General features: G+C 41.0%; 1 protein-coding gene across 1 annotated transcript in view; it reads left to right on the top strand.

Moving 5' to 3' along the window:
• The window catches only part of Bsdc1 (BSD domain containing 1), a 26719-nt gene that overhangs the window by 9186 nt on the left and 16984 nt on the right, over nt 1-549 (top strand). The gene's annotated exons all lie outside the window — the stretch shown is intronic.

The raw sequence follows: 549 nt of genomic DNA, 5'->3' as shown, positions 1-549 counted from the left end.
CCAGAAAGAATAGTGAGCCCTTTTGGCAACACTAAATTAAAGTTCATGAGGAAGTGAAGGCAGCCAGCAAGCTGGATGGGAGAGGGCTTTTGTGTATCAGAATAAGTAGCTAGTGTTTGGTCACAAAAGACTCATGATAGTGATTCTAGACTTTCCTTTAGTCACAGAGGCCTATAAAAATCTATTGACAGCAGGTATAATAGCATGCTCCTAAAATGCCAGCTACTTGGAAGCTGAAGCAGGAGTGTTGAAAGATTGAGCCTAGGCTGATCTGTAATGATGAGTTCAGAGCCAACTTGGGCAATTTAGCAAAACCTGTACCAAAGTAAAAAGGATTTGGGATTTGTTTGCCTAGCATACACAAGGCCCTAGGTTCAATATCTAGTACCAGAAAAGTTTTACAAAGAAACCAAAACAAAAACCTGATCACAATGATGCCCTTTCTCTATAAAAATTTATGTGTAAGGCCAGGCATATTGGTGCATGCGTTTGTTAATCTCATGATTTGGGTGGCAGAGGTGGGCGTATCTCTGTGAGTTTGAGAGCATC

The sequence above is a fragment of the Microtus ochrogaster genome, chromosome 10, assembly GCF_000317375.1.
Source record: "Microtus ochrogaster isolate Prairie Vole_2 chromosome 10, MicOch1.0, whole genome shotgun sequence".
NCBI lineage: Eukaryota > Metazoa > Chordata > Mammalia > Rodentia > Cricetidae > Microtus > Microtus ochrogaster.
The sequence above is the reverse complement of the archived record's forward strand: the minus strand, read 5'-3'. Positions and strand labels throughout refer to the sequence as shown.